This window comes from Manis javanica, chromosome 1, assembly GCF_040802235.1.
Source record: "Manis javanica isolate MJ-LG chromosome 1, MJ_LKY, whole genome shotgun sequence".
NCBI lineage: Eukaryota > Metazoa > Chordata > Mammalia > Pholidota > Manidae > Manis > Manis javanica.
In genome coordinates, this window is record NC_133156.1 from 34,573,293 (window position 1) to 34,589,439 (window position 16,147).

Below are 16,147 nucleotides of genomic sequence, written 5' to 3' on the forward strand. Positions count from 1 at the left end.
AGATGGTGGGGTCAGAGGAGAGACAGAGGCTTCCTCCTAAAACTGGATACAATTAGAAAATTTAATTGGTGCAACCAATCCTGAGAGAGCAACAGGAAAGAGGATGGTGTCAGACTGCACACACCTGGAGAAAAGAGCAGACCTCACTGAATGGGGTAACATACCAGAGCTGTGGCTGTGTGTCCTGAGCCCCTCCCCTGCACCAGCTCACCGGGGGGAGGAGGAGAAACAGAGCAGGGAGGGAGTGGAAGGCTTAGGACTGCTGAATACCTAACTCTGGAGACCTGCTCTGGGAGCACAAACCTATATTTCATGATGCTTTCATGAAACTAGCATGACTACCAGGTTGGAAAGTTAATACAGGCAGAGTTCCTGGGGAGACTGGGATTCCAGCTGCTTGTGGAAAGCAGGGATCCATATCCGGCTGCTCTGGGACAAAAACATACCTGTGTGACCGGCCCACTGGCTCAGGCAGTGGAGACTGGCACAGCAGCTGGGAAGGAGGAAACAGCTCTTTCCTTCCCCCTAGGCACCAGTACCGCTCCTCTGTGACCCCTGACATTGCTACAGGGGCTGAGAAGTTCCAGACTAGAGCTTCTGGACACTAGAGGGCGCCATATACAAACATGAAACACCAAAGGAACCTTGTCCAGAGTAAAATTGTTAATACAACTCCCGAGAAAGATTTAAATGATACGGACCTTGTGACTCTTCCTGAAAGGGAGTTCAAAATAAAAATCATTCTAATAGAGGTACAGAAAGACATCCAAGAATGCAGGAGTGAATTCAGATGAGAGATCCAATCATTGAAGAACATGATGGAGAGTATTAAAAGCAGGTTGGATATGGTGGAGGAGATAATAAATGAAAGAGAAACCAGAGAAGAGGAATACAAAGAAGCTGAGGCACAGAGAGAAAAGAGGATCTCTAAAAATGAAAGAATATTGAGAGAACTCTGTGACCAATCAAAGCAGAACAATATTCGCATTATAGGGATACCAGAAGAAGAAGAGAGAGAGAAAGGGATAGAAAGTGTCTTTGAGGAGGTAGTTGCTGAAAACTTCCCCAATCTGTGGAAGGAGATAGTCTCTCAGGACATGGAGATCCACAGATCCCCCTACACAAGGGACCCAAGGAAGACAACACCAAGACACATAGTAATTAAAATGGGAAAGATCAAGGATAAGGACAGACTGTTAAAAGCAGCCAGAGGCAGAAATAAGATCACATACAAAGGAAAGCCCATCAGGCTAACATCAGACTTCTCAGCAGAAACCTTACAGGCCAGAAGGGAGTGGCATGATGTATTTAATGCCAGGAAGCAGAAGGGCCTGGAACCAAGATTAATTTAACTGGCAAGATTATCATTTAAATTTAAAGGAGGAATTAAACAATTTCCAGATAAGCAAAAGTTGAGAGAGTTTACCTCCCACAAACCATCTCTGCAGTCTATTTTGGAGGGACTGCTATAGATGGAAGTGTTCTTAGGGTTGGATCGCTGTCACCAGAGGTAGTAAAAACACGGTACGGAGGGTGGAGCAGCTGATTGTGAGGCAAATGCAAAATTAAATTGACTATCCCCAAAGTCAATCAAGGGATAGGCAAAAAGTACAGAATTTGATACCTAATATATAAAGAATGAAGGAGCAAGAAAAAAGAGGAGAAATAGAAAAGAAACTTTAGATTGTGTTTGTAAGAGCATACTAAGTGAGTTAAGTTAGACTCTTAGATAGTAAGGAAAGTAACCTGGAACCTTTGGTAACCACGAATCTAAAGCCTGAAATGGCAATAAGTACATACCAACCAATAATCACCTTAAATGTAAATGGACTGAATGCACCTATCAAAAGACACAGAGTAATAGAATGAATGAAAAAGCAAGACCCATCTATATGCTGCTTACAAGAGACCCACCTCAAACCCAAAGACATGCACAGACTAAAAGTCAAGGGATGAAAAAAGATATTTCAGGCAATCAATAGGGAGAAAAAAGCAGGTGTTATAGAACTAGTATCAGACAAAATAGACTTCAAAACAAAGAAAGTAATAAGAGATAAAGAAAGACATTATATAATAAAGGCTTCAGTCCAACAGGAGGATATAACCATTATAAATATATATGCACCCAACACAGGAGCACCAGCATATGTGAAAGAAATACTAACAGAACTAAAGGAGGATATAGAATGCAATGCATTCATTTTAGGAGACTTCAACACACCATTCACTCCAAAGGACAGATTCACCAGACAGAAAATAAGTAAGGACACAGAGGCACTGAACAACACACTAGAACAGATGGACCTAATAGACATCTATAGAACTCTACATCCAAAAGCAACAGGATACACATTCTTCTCAAGTGCACATGGAACATTCTCCAGAATAGACCACATACTAGGCCACAAAAAGAGCCTCACTAAATTCAAAAAGATTGAAATCCTACCAACCAACTTTTCAGACCACAAAAGCATAAAACGAGAAATAAATTGTACAAAGAAAGCAAAAAGGCTCACAAACACATGGAGGCTTAACACATGCTTCTAAATAGTCAATGGATCAATGACCAAATTAAAATTGAGATCGAGCAATATATGGAAATAAATGACAACAACAACACAAAGCCCAAACTTCTGTGGGACACAGCGAAAGCAGCCTTAAGAGGAAAGTATAAAGCAATCCTGGCATATTTAAAGAAGGAAGAAAAAACCCAAATGAATAGTCTAATGTCACAATTATCAACACACATCAACAGAATCAGAAACGAGAAAGGAAACATCACGACGGACCCAACAGAAATACAAAGAATTACTAGAGAATACTATGAAAACCTATATGCTAAGAGGCTGGAAAACCTAGAAGAAATGGACAACTTCCTAGAAAAATACAACCTTCCAAAACTGACCAAGGAAGAAACACAAAAATCTAAGCAAACCAATTACCAGCAAAGAAATTGAAGCAGTAATCAAAAAACTACCAAAGAACAAAACCCCCAGGCCAGATGGATTTACCTTGGGATTTTATCAGAAATACAGAGAAGATATAATACCCATTGTCCTTAACGTTTTCCAAAAAAATAGAAGAGGACAGAATACTCCCAAACTCATTCTATGAAGCCAACATCACCCTAATACCAAAACCAGGCAAAGACACCATCAAAAAAGAAAATTACAGACCAATATCCCTGATGAACATAGACGCAAAACTACTCAATAAAATATTAGCAAACTGAATTCAAAAGTATATGAAAAGGATCATACACCACGACCAAGTGGGATTCATCCCAGGGATGCAAGGATGGTACAGCATTCAAAAATCCATCAATATCATCTGCCACATAAACAAAAAGAAAGACAAAAACCACATGATCATCTCCATAGATGCTGAAAAAGCATTTGACAAAATTCAACATCCATTCATGATAAAAACTCTCAGCAAAATGGGTATAGAGGGCAAGTACCAGAACAAAATAAAGGCTATATATGATAAACCCACAGCCAACATCATACTGAACAGCGAGAAGCTGAAAGCTTTTCCTCTGAGATAGGCAACAAGACAGAGATGCCCACTCTCCCCACTGTTATTTAACATAGTACTAGAGGTCCTAGCCATGGCAATTAGACAAAACAAAGAAATACAAGGAATCCAGATTGGTAAAGAAGAAGTTAAACTGTCACTATTTGCAGATGATATGATAGTGTACATAAAAAACCCTAAAGACTACACTCCAAAACTACTAGAATTGATATCGGAATACAGCAAAGTTGCAGGATACAAAATTAACACACAGAAATCTGTGGCTCTCCTCTACACTAAAAATGAACCAATAGAAAGAGAAACCAGGAAAACAATTCCATTCACAATTACACCAAAAAGATTAAAATACCTAGGAATACACCTATCCAAAGAAGTGAAAGACCTATACCCTGAAAACTATAAGACACTCTTAAGAGAAATTAAAGAGGACACTAACAAATGGAAACTGATCCCATGCTCTTGGCTAGGAAGAATTAATATCGTCAAAATGGCCATCCTGCTCAAAGCAATATATAGATTTGATGCAATCCCTATCAAATTACCAACAACATTCTTCAATGAACTGGAACAAATAGTTCAAAAATTCATATGGAAACACCAAAGACCCCGAATAGCCAAAGCAATCCTGAGAAGGAAGAATAAAGTGGGGGGTATCTCACTCCCCAACTTCAAGCTCTACTACAAAGCCATAGTAATCAAGACAATTTGGTACTGGCACAAGAACAGAGCCACAGACCAGTGCAACAGATTAGAGACTCCAGACATTAACCCAAACATATATGGTCAATTAATATTCAAAAAAGGAGCCATGGACATAGAATGGGGAAATGACAGTCTCTTCAACAGATGATGCTGGCAAAACTGGATAGCTGCCTGTAAGAGAATGAAACTGGATCACTGTCTAACCCCATACACAAAAGTAAATTCAAAATGGATCAAAGACCTGAATGTAAGTCATGAAACCATAGAACTCTTAGGAAAAAACATAGGCAAAAATCTCTTGGACAAAAACATTAGCGACTTCTTTATGAACATATCTCCCCGGGCAAGGAAAACAAAAGCAAAAATGAACAAGTGAGACTATATCAAGCTGAAAACTTCTGTACAGCAAAGGACACCATCAATAGAACAAAAAGGTACCCTACAGTATGGGAGAATATAGTCGTAAACGACAGATCCGATAAAGGGTTGACATCCAAAATATATAAAGAGCTCACACGCCTCAACAAACAGAAAGCAAATAATCCAATTAAAAAATGGGCAGAGGAACTGAACAGACAGTTCTCCAAAGAAGAAATTCAGATGGCCAACAGGCACATGGAAGATTCTCCACATCGCTAGTTATCAGAGGAATGCAAATTAAAACCACAATGAAATATCACCTCACACCAGTAAGGATGGCTACCATCCAAAAGACAAACAACAACAAATGTTGGCGAGGTTATGGAGAAAAGGGAATCCTCCTACACTGCTGGTGGGAATGTAAATTAGTTCAACCATTGTGGAAAGCAATATGGAGGTTCCTCAAAATGCTCAAAATAGACTTACCATTTGACCCAGGAATTCCACTTCTAGGAATTTACCCTAAGGATGCAGCACTCCAGTTTGAAAGAGACAGATGCACCCATATGTTTATTGCAGCACTATTTACAATAGCCAAGAAATGGAAGCAACCTAAGTGTCCATCAGTAGATGAATGGATAAAGAAGATGTGGTACATATACACAATGGAATATTATTTAGCCATAAGAAGAAAACAAATCCTACCATTTGCAACAACATGGATGGAGCTGGAGGGTATTATGCTCAGTGAAATAAGCCAAGAGGAGAAAGACAAATACCAAATGATCTCAGTCATCTGTGGAGTATAAGAACAAAAGAAAAACTGAAGGAACAAAACAGCAGCAGAATCACAGAACCCAAGAATGGACTAACAGGTACCAAAGGGAAAGAGTCTGGGAAGAATGGGAGGGTAGGGAGGGATAAGGGCATGGAAGAAGAAAGGGTGTATTTTGATTATCATGTATAATGTGGGGGGTGCGGAAAAGGGGAGGGCTGTGCAACACAGAGAAGACAAGTAGTGATTCTACCATATCTTACTACGCTGATGGACAGTGACTGTAATGAGGTTTGTAGGGGGGACTCAGGGTAGGGGAGAGCCTAGTAAACATAATGTTCTTCATGTAATTGTAGATTAATGATAACAAAATTAAAAAAAATAGTGTTGGGAAAACTAGACAGTTACAGAAAAATGAAACTGGACCACCTTATTACACCATATACAAAGACAAACTCAAAATGGACTAAACAGTTAAATATGAGACCTGAGACTATAAAACTTCTTGAAGAAAGCATAGGCAGTAAGCTCTCTGACATCAGTCTTAGTGATTTTTTAAAATATTTCTCTACAAAGACAACAAAAAGCAAAAATAAAAAAACTGGACTAGAAGTCTTCTGTCCAGGCAAGGAAATCACCAACATGAAAAACAAAAATGCAACCTACTTAGTGGGAAAATATATTCACAAGTGATATGTAAGGGATTAACTCTCAAAATACATAAAACACACATATAACTCAGTATTTTTTAAAAAGCAACAAAAACAAACAATCCCACAAAAAAATGGGCTAAATATACAAAAGGACATTTTTCAAAGAAGACATAGAGATGGCCAACAGACACATGAAATGATGTTTATTGCTAACAATCAGGAAAATGCAAATCAAAACCACAACGAGATAGCACTTCACCCCAGTTAGAATGGTTACTTTTCAAAAGACCAAAAAATAAATTAAAGTGCTGGAGGGGATGTGGAGGAAGGGAACCTTTGTGCACTGTTGGTGAGAATGTTAATTCGTTTAGCTGGTATGAGAAATAGTATAGAGTCTCCTTAAAAAATTTAAAGAACTACCTATGATCCAGCCATTCCATTACTAGGTACATATTTGAATAGAATGAGAACACTAATTCAAAAAGACTAATATCTACCTCTATATTTATTGCATTATTATTTACAATAGCCAAGATACAGAAGCAACCTAAATGCCCAGCAATAGTGAATTGGTAAAGAAGATACGGAGTGTGTATACACATACACACACACACACACAATGGAACATTACTCAGCCATAAAAAGTGAAACTTGGCCATTTATGACAGCATGGATGGATTTAGAAGATATTATGCTAAGTGAAATAAGTCAGAGGAAGATGTGTATCATGATTTAACTTACATGTGGACTCTAATAAACAAAACAAATGAGCAAACAGAAACAGACACACCAATACAAAGAACAAAATGATGGTTGCCAGAGGGGAGAATGGTGGGGGGATGGATTAAATGAATGAAGGGAACTAAGAGGTACAATATTCCAGTTATAAAATAAATGCGTCATGGAGATTTTATGTACAGCATAGGGGATATAGTCAATAATACTCTAACAACTCTATGGTAACAGATGGTAGCTAGACATTGTGGTGACCATTTTGATTTATATATTTACAATTAGTGAATCACCATGTTGTACACCTGAATTTAATGTAATTTATGTCAGTTATCTTTCAATAAAAAAATGCAGCCATAGGACCAAGAGGTCTACATTGAAGCACAGATTTGGGAGTCAGTCCAGGTAGAGGTTTTGACTTAGTCACTATCTAAATGTATAATGTTGAATAAGTCACTAAGCCCATATGAATAGGAACCCTCTTTTACATGAGGGGGAGGATAAGACCAGGGCTTTATTCTACAAAAGGCCCCATGGGGCAAGATAATATCTACTGGGCAAAACTCTGTGTTCTTGCTCACTTTGCCAACCAAAACAGCTCCACTTTTCTATATTTTATATATAAGAATTCTGTTTTCTTTGCAATGTTTTACCACTGAAACAACAAAATATACTCTAAGTCATGTTCTAACTGAAAGCAGACCTAGATCTTTTTTTTATTAAGGTATCATTGATACACAATTTTACAAAGGTTTCACATGAACAACACTGTGGTTTCAACATTCACCCATATTATCAAGTCCTCACCCCTACCCCCACCATTGCAGTCACTGTCTATCAGTGTAGTAAGATGCTATAGAGTCATTACTTCTCTTCTTTGTGCCATACTGCCTTCCTCATGACCTACCTATATTGTGATTGCTAATTATAGTGCCCCTTAATCCCCTTTTCCCTTGTGCCCCTCCCACTCTCCCCACCCTCTTCCCTTTGGTAACTGCAAATCCCTTCTTGGAGTCTGTGAGTCTGCTGCTGTTTTGTTCCTTCAGTTTTGGTCTGTTGTTATACTCCAAGATGAGGGAAATCATTTGGTACTTGTTTTTCTCCGCCTGGCTTATTTCACTGAGCATAATACCCTCTAGCTCCATCCATGTTGTTGCAAATGGTAGGATTTGTTTTCTCTTCATGGCTGAAGAATATTCCATTGTGTATATGTAACACATCTTCTTTATCCATTCATTTACTGATGGAAACTCAGGTTGCTTCCATATCTTGGCTATTGTAAATAGTGCTGCGATAAACATAAGGGTGCATATGTCCTTCTGAATCTGAGATCTTGTTTTCTTCAGGTAAATTCCTAGGAGCAGGATTACTGAGACCCAGATATTTCTTAAGGGAACGTAGAGGTGAAAACCTATGAATGTGTCAATGAGAGATCTACTTTGTCTTTAGGATACAATTCTACAAGATCCCATGGAAATCCTTTTAGGTTGACATCTGTGCTACAGTATGTATTTCTAAAACTTCCCCCCAATTTTTCACATTCACATATTTTTTTTTCTGCTAGGAATTAAAAAGCTCTACTGATTGTCCCAGAGTTCTAACCAATTAACAGCCAGGATTTCTAGCAAGCAGAGTCTAATTAACATACTTTATATATCCATCAACTAATAATTTAATTAGATCATTCAGTAAATGTTCATCACTGTGCCCAAGGCTGGATGCCTTGAATACTTTGGGGAAGTCAGGATGTTTTGAATCTTTAGGGACCTAATATTGGAAGAAAGAAAATGTTTCTTCCATCCTTTCTACTCTCAAGTAACTTGAAAAAGTTGATCTCCTCCTAAGAAATTGAGACCAACTAGCTTTTCCAGTGGCCAGAATAATTCTTTTCATTTTCAAGGATATATTTCATATTTCTCTAGAGACCACTATTTCCTTAGTTCAGTTACTATCCCTTACCCACTAATCATGAGCACTTATCTTAATAAACTAGTCTTGGTTTTGTTATGTTATATTAGATAAGGCAAGGCAATGACATTAGCTGTTATTTGAAGGTCCAGTCTGGTAAATAATATAATTACAAATTCTATTCTCTGATATGTGCAGACATCACTAATCAATCGCTGCACTGTTTCCCTGTGCATCTTTCCAAGATGTGTTCAGCAACCTGAGTCCACTGATTTTCTTTTCTAGTCTCATTTGAAACCCCAAAACTGGTATAGATATTCAAATTCTTCTCTGGATGCCATGTCTGGAATCTTTTACTCCTCTTTTATCCCTCTCAACTAAACCTAGAAAGCATTAGATTTTTGTTGATGCTTAACACAAACTTCACAAACCTAGTTAGTAAAACAAATCAACATATTGTCACAGCTTCAAATTAGTAGCATGTACTATAATTAAACTCTTCTTTTTATCAAATCCCCTTCTTCCACACTCCCCCTTAATCTTCCCCTCTAAATCTCCTTTCTCCAGGGATGCTCTTCTCTTTAAACTGTGGGCAATTACTTGATGCAGAGCATGCCAACAGTGCAGAAATCATCCTCTCTTCAGGGCAGATGTTAATTACAGCTGTCAGAGGAACGAGTAAAGTAACTGGATTGGGGAACTCTGGGATTGGGTGATTGGTTTATCTGAGTTCTGCCAATTCTTCCCAGAACCTTTGCTGAAAGGGGTGAGGAATTTGACTGATTCTAAAGCACGACAGGGTGTATGGGGTGATGATTTAGCAGAACTCTTAGAAGTAGAGGCTTCTTAGTCAGATAAACCTGGGTTCCAATGTGACCTCTACCACCCACTAATCCAAGTACATTGGCCAATTCCTCTTCTTCTTTTAGAAAATGGTCATAGTAATGATTTCTCATAGCATTGGCACCCAAATTAAATGAAAGTAGGGTTCTCAGCACATTGCTTGGTACAGAGTACTCATATAATACATTTGTATTAAATTCCATCAAGATGCAACTTCAAATAAAGAAATGACAAGTTTTTCTTGTTAACCGGGTGTGCCAAAGGAACAGTATGGCCTCAACACACTAGCAGAATCACAGTCGTTCTCAAATATTCTCATGTGATATCATAAAAGTAAATGCTTAACACATACTTCATACTCAATAAATCACCTATTTTTTAATTCCAGGATATTAGTTTTTTAAATCTTTTACTATTTCTGAAGTTAGGATCAGTCCTAAAATTGATACAAACATTTAATGTGGTACTGCAACTATTTTCTTGAACACCTATATTGAAGTCCATAGGGTATCTTATAATCAATGGTGTTTTAATTACATAATTAAGTAAAAATAGTATTATTTAAAATGCATCATCTTCTTTAAGAAATGAGCAACTATGTTCCCTGAAGTCTAAAAGCCCTAAAGCCCTAAGGGATTGTTCCAAATGTCACCAAACTTTCCCTTTGAATGTTTACTCTGCCTGGAGTCTCTCGCCTTGCTTCCTCACTGCAATCCCTATCTTCTAACAGCTGTTTCCTGATCACTTGGTATGTCCCAAGTGCAGTACCAAGTGCCTTATAGATAGAATCATCTTATTTTTATTCCATACAGCCCTAGAGATGGAACAAATTCAACGTGAGAATTGAGGCTCTGATGAGAAAAGTGAACTGCAGACAAACGAAATGGCATGGGTTTTGGTCAAATCAGCTGTGATAGAGGTCAAGTTTAAGTCTGACTTCAAAGTTGTGATCCTTAACTATCATTAGATTTCCTTGACTATATGGAAATGGCTTTAACAAGCAAAGCAGTAATACAGGTATCATAGGAGTAACTTCAGAGTTAGGGCACAGAGGAAAGCAAAGGAGGGGGCTTTCAAAGCAGCACCAGGGAAAGGCAATTATCAAAATCAAAGTACACACTATGTGACTTTCAGTCAGTTAATAGTGTGCATTTGGAAGATGTACTTTAGGCAGAATGGAAAATATTATGCAAAGGAAAGCAAGGTTGATATTGCAAAGAATATATATATGTAGTTATGCTCTTTATATTTGCATTTAAAATTAGTACTTCATTAAAATCTACATTGGAAAAACATTTTATTGTGACTACAAATCAAAATGGGAGAGTTTCATCTTTAAAGCCATTTGCATGTGAAAAATCACTAGACTGGAAAAAGCAAATGATAAAAATGTTAAGATACAGGAAAAAAAGAACGATCTACAAAAATAGGTTAGAGAAGCAATAATTAACTAGCATTATGTTATATTAACTAAGTTTAAATCAGTTATCTGTTGCATCCATAAAATATCTTGAACCACACATGCTTTATTCTGATAATGTGTAGCACAACCCTGAGGCTCCATTTGCATAAGATGTTCCTGGCTTATACCACTTGTCCCAAAGCAGTTATTAATACCCTCAGAATTGTCCCAATTTGGACAATAAATTACATTATCACCCTAGTAATATTCAAGAGCTTTGACTGTTTTTGCCCTGCCAGTCATAAGTCATAAAATCTTTTTAATCATCAGATTCTTTTCATATGGCAATTTCCCCTTGTGTAATAGAACTAGTTGTCATTTTTCATAGTTCATGCTTTAAAAAAGTTAAAAACAAAACTCAGCACCAGGTTGTTGTAGGAGTCTAGATGTGTAAGTTGATAGCTTACCTCCTTCTTCCAGAGTTCTTCTTGAGAGCACTTGCTAGTTTGATACACCAAAGTATTAATTCAGACTCTAATGAGGATGGGAATAGGTATTAATGAATATTCTGGAGCATTGAAAAGGAGTGCTCATGGCATCTTAGTATATGATAGAGTTTTCTTCTTGAAACAACATTGTAATTCCTAAATATCACCTTATAGCATGATGCCTTCTTCAGAGCATTAACGAATCCAGTGCTACACTTCACACCCCTCCAGCTCTATCTTTCAGTGCTTGACACTGTGGGCAAACATTCCAGGAAGACCATGCCTTTTTTACTATAACATATCACTTTTCAGTACACCAACTTCTTGGGAAGAGAATGAGGTGGGCTCTCATTTACAAGGAGAGATGTTTCTATAATTTGTGTAACTATCAGCAAAATGTCTCTCATCAAAAAAAAAAAAATGTATGGCCAGTGACAGTATCTGAAATTTTTGCAACTGAATCATTCTTTTGGACAATTTTTTCCCTAGGTCAGATGTGGCCTGAGGAATTCTCAGAAGTTTTTATTAGGCACCCAGTATCCATTCCTCCTTTATGCTTTAAGGACTCTACATACGTTCAGGTTGCTCTGTTTCTGACATGACTCCAGGGAAGGTGATAACCTTACTACCCAATCCAGGTATGGATTGTGATCGGTCCAACCCAGCAGCCCATGGTCTTTTCTGGATGACTGATATGGTCCAGAGGTAACCTTACTTGGTCCAAATGCAAGGTCTCAGTCTATGCTTGGTTGAGTGGCTTCTGTTTCAGTGTATGTGTCCATTTCTCTTTTCTACAGGAGGTAGACAACAAACTACACAGCCACAAATGTCAATAGTAGCCATGTTGTCACCACAAAGTGGTCAGCATTACAATGAAATGAATACTGAGGAAGACAGAATGAAGACATGGAAAAAATTTGGGTCTGTGGTAATACTACTAAAACTAATCTACCTCTGAAATTTCAATTATAGACATAATAAATATAATATCATTTAAGTAGGTTTGAGTAAAAAATTTTGTTTCTTGCACCTAAAATCATGGACATATGTTCAGTGCTGGGGAGACATTAATGGTTGATTAGAGAACATGGAAGGTGAAACTGTTGTAATAAATGGCAGGAACACTGACCCAAGTGGCCAAGCCAAAAACCTTCAAGATATTTTGGCTTTTCATTATTTTTCACTTCAAAACTGTTAGAAACTTTGTGCATCTCTAAGATATTCCGAATTTCATCTACTTTTCCTTGAACTCCAACCTGGCACAAGTATCCTGCATTTTATGCCTGGGTTATCACCATGTGCAGCCACATGGTTTCCCACTGCCACTTAAATCCCACTCCAAATGTTCTCATCCATGTCACAGAGGTAATCCCAAACCCTTTTCATGACTTCCCACCATGCTTGGGATAAAAGCTGTATTTTTTATCAGGACACACAGAGTCCCCAACACAACCTGCCACTACTTCTGCAACCTCTTTTTTTCCCAATATTTTTACTCTCTCAGCCATACTGACATTATTTCATTTGTTTGCTTTAGTTTGTTCCTGCCCCAGGGCCTTTGCACTTTCCTCTCTACCTAGAATGCTTTTCCTTTTACTTAACATGGCTGATTCTGCATTCTTCAAGTTAAAGCCTAATATTACCTCCTTAGAGAAATGTTTCTTGACTACTTCATGTTTCATCCCCTCATCTCTCCTGACCTATTAAACATTGATCACTTCATCCTATGTATTTCTTTTATTGCTCCTATCAAAATCTAACTATATTACATTGTTTGCATTTTCTGTATGTTTAGGTCTGTCTGTTTCTCAAGGAGAAAAACTACATTGAGGAAGGAGTCTTTAAAAAAATTTTTTGAAGCATAGTTGATATACAACCTAATATTGGTTTCGAGTACACAGCACAGTGATTCAACAGTTATGCACATTATTAAACCCTCACCCCCCACCAGAGCAGTTACTATCTGTCAACATAGGAAGATGTTAACAGAATCATTGGCTATAGTCTCCATGCTGTACTACTAACCCTGTGACCAACTGAGGGAGGAATCTTAATGTTTATGTCTACCTGAGATACTGACTGAGGAGGGAACTGACTGTGGCAGATTGAAAACCTAGCTGTAAATTCTCTGATATTCTTTTTGTGGATAGTTGGGGTCTCTGTTACTTATCTTAAATCTGGGAACATTTTGACAAATGTGATGCAGTGGAAGTGATGTGTTGTGACTTTTGAGAATACATCATAAATACATGAAGCCTCTGCCCTGTTTGCTGGGCATGCTCACTTGTGGAGCCCAGAGTCACCACATAAGGAGACCATTACTCTGAAACTGTCATGCTGAAGGGGCCACACAGAGGTGCTTTGGTTAAGCTGATTCCCTTCTTTTGCCATCCCAATCCAGGACCCAGATGTGTGAGGAAAGAATCTATTGTGCAAATGGGTCCTGCAGCCTTAGGTGACCCCAACCACAGACACTGAAACCATCCTTGGTGAGGCCCTGGAAACCATAAACTTGTGGAGAAGAAAGTTGTCCCGGTGGTGCCCTTTCTGATTCCTGATGTGTGGAATCAGTGAACATAAGAAAATGATTGCTTTATGCCACTAAATATTAGGATGTCTCCTAATATAATAAAGGTATTTGGAACAACGGCTCCACCAAATGTTCAAAAATATTTGTTAAATGAGATTGACCATCCACCTTGTGAGGACACTTATCCAGATGCCTGGGTTTTAGTTGAAGCTCTGCTGCTGATGTGTTATCTGACCTTAGGAACATCCTTCCCATCTATGCATCTCAAGTTCTCCCATGTGCATTGTGGAGATATTGGCTAAACTGTTAGGTCCCTTCCCCTTAATTCTTAACCTGAGGTTTCACATCCAAGGGCAAAGGCGAGCAGCCAGGAATAGGGGCTTTCCTTCTCGGGGCATTGAATTCAGCTTAAACGATGTGATCCTCAGAGTTCTGAGCAAGCTGGGGAGGAGGAAGGTATCAGGCAAGTTACATTTTTTGGATTCTAAGTATTCCCAAGGAAAAATTTGTCTTTGTCCTTAAAGCCATATCATGTGTGGTAGACGGGCTCAGACAGATGGGTTAATTGGGGGTGAGAGGCTGCAAGTGAATGCCTTCTAAAGGTTTCCATTTTCTAACTGAACCATTTTCCATATTTCTTTACAGGATCCTGAAATGTGTCTTTGGCTCCAGAATTCAGAGGATGGAGCTATGACTGCAGCAAAAACATGGTAGAGAGACTGCTGGATTTGTGGGCTGCCCCCATCCCTGGGAGGTTTTGTGCCAGGCACCACTCAGACTTGCTATTGTGTAAAATGGGAGTAATAATTCTCCTCTGCCCTTCTTTATTAGGAAATGGAGGTACCTTCCCCCAGGGCACACAGGAAATCAAGTGGAAGTAGGACAAGAACGTGGAGCTCCTCATTTGTAACCCAGTGCTATTTCATTACACCTGGCCCTCAGTCCTGCCTGTTGTGTACCTCTCACATAGGTATCAGGTTCTAAAGAAGAGACATGAACAGCCAAGTGTGAGAGATATAAACATTTTTTTTACCACTTTTGGGATTTTTATGAGATTATTTACTGAGGTTAGATCAGGTGCGGAACTAGGAAATGAACAAAAAAGTCCTGGGAGAGATGATTCCCATCATGTGCAGAAATGAATAGGGTGGTGGCCTTAGCTTGTAGACTTGGTAGTTGCTATGTTCTGATTCACCTAACTTGGCAGAAAATATTCCAGGGAGAAGAACTCACAAGATTCCTGGGGTGGGTGGGGGGTGGGGTGGGGGTGGAATCTCACCTAAAAGAATCATCAAAGCGAATAGCTCGGCCTGTGTCTGTGTCAAACACTGCTCTTTGGATCACTGCCCTTCTTTCTGCTAAGGCCAATGGAGCCTCAGAGTCCTCATCACAGTACAACAGTCAATAAGTAAGAGTTATCTCATGAGACCAAAAATAGTTTCTGTCTCTGCTCTCAGTCTTCCTCATCATCAGGAAGATGTGATTTTGAATATGGCCTGGTGTTCAGTAATCAGATTTTTCCCAAGTGTAGCCCCATCTAAAAGACACAATGATAGAGGTGTCCAAGGTGGGGCTATTTTAACAAAGTCACACAATTAAACACAAAACCCTCGTTCCACATCTGTGGTTCAGTGCTCCTAGCATTACACTCCAATGCCCTTAGGAATTCTGTTTAATAAGGATCCAGCAGCCTACAGTTAGAAGAGGCAAGGAAAACTAAGAAACAAACAAGGGGCAATGATTTTGCACGATATGACTGTCATTTTGCCTATTTGAATTTAAAACAGGCAAAATGTTTTAAATTAAAAAAAATTTCTCATTGGTTAGTTCATCTCAATGGTTTCCTTGAAAGCAAAAAAATGAAAAATAAAAGAGCGATTTGTAAATGAAAGGACTGTGTAACAAAGTGATTATGACCAATAGTAGTCTAGATGTACCTTTAAAATTCTGATTTACTTTTAAGAGTCCAGAAAAATAAATTAGTAGAAGGTGGGTGTTAATTGAGAAACTGAGCAACTATTCCACATGATCAATTTAGCTAAAGTAAATTTAATCAGCCCTCTCCTCATCAGAGAGGATGGAATTAGGAATCAAGAGCAGTGCAAGTAAAAGAAAGATAACTGTCATGTGAAGATGTTACATATGAAATGTAGCTTACTGCTCATCTGAGGAGTAGCTCAGAAATCATGAGGCATGGGGGAAGAGAGGATTAGGCAA